This window comes from Penaeus monodon, chromosome 33 (assembly GCF_015228065.2).
Source record: "Penaeus monodon isolate SGIC_2016 chromosome 33, NSTDA_Pmon_1, whole genome shotgun sequence".
Classification (NCBI taxonomy): Eukaryota; Metazoa; Arthropoda; class Malacostraca; order Decapoda; family Penaeidae; genus Penaeus; species Penaeus monodon.
The window spans coordinates 33,440,664-33,441,214 of record NC_051418.1 but is presented as its reverse complement, the minus strand read 5'-3'; the positions used below and the strand labels follow the sequence as shown (position 1 = coordinate 33,441,214).

Here is a 551-nt window from a genome sequence, read left to right as displayed (position 1 = left end):
AGCTAAAGCAATATTTGTCCATCCTTATATATTTCATCTATTGTTCTTTGTTGAAAATTGGAGTAAATCCCTGTACACTTATATAATAAAAGAAATTTGCCACTTACTGTTATTGCTTGTTGGCTGTGTTTGGGAATTTGCAATATGTAGCATGAAGTGACTATATGCTTTGTTATGAGAAAGGGGGAGACATAGATTCAGTACTGTTAACCATGGTGTTTTTAGTATTGTCATTACTGTTGATATTAGCAAAAAAGAGTAAGAGGAAAAGCAAAAACCTCAGCAGAGTGATTTCTCTCATAGTATTTATCCACAACAACTAATACTTGTTTGAAATCTCTTTCCAGCACAAAGAGTCTATTAAACCGAATCAAAGAGGTTGCTGAGGAATGCCCTCATGTATGCTGATTATGCCTAAGTGAATGGTTTCCTGAGAATATACCAGTAGACAGAAGGTAAGGATATTGTGTTGTATGTGTTCTTGTAGGAAATAACACTGCATAATTCCAAGAGGATGGGAAAATTTAATACTTTGTTTGCATGCAGGATAG

The 551-nt window shown here is 34.5% G+C and overlaps 1 long non-coding RNA gene across 1 annotated transcript in view; it reads left to right on the top strand.

Moving 5' to 3' along the window:
- Positions 1 to 551, top strand: part of LOC119594419 — a 3,742-nt gene that overhangs the window by 2,268 nt on the left and 923 nt on the right. Inside the window, exon 4 of the long non-coding RNA XR_005230617.1 lies at positions 348 to 455. This is a non-coding gene — a long non-coding RNA (uncharacterized LOC119594419). The remainder of the gene's footprint in view (positions 1 to 347; positions 456 to 551) is intronic.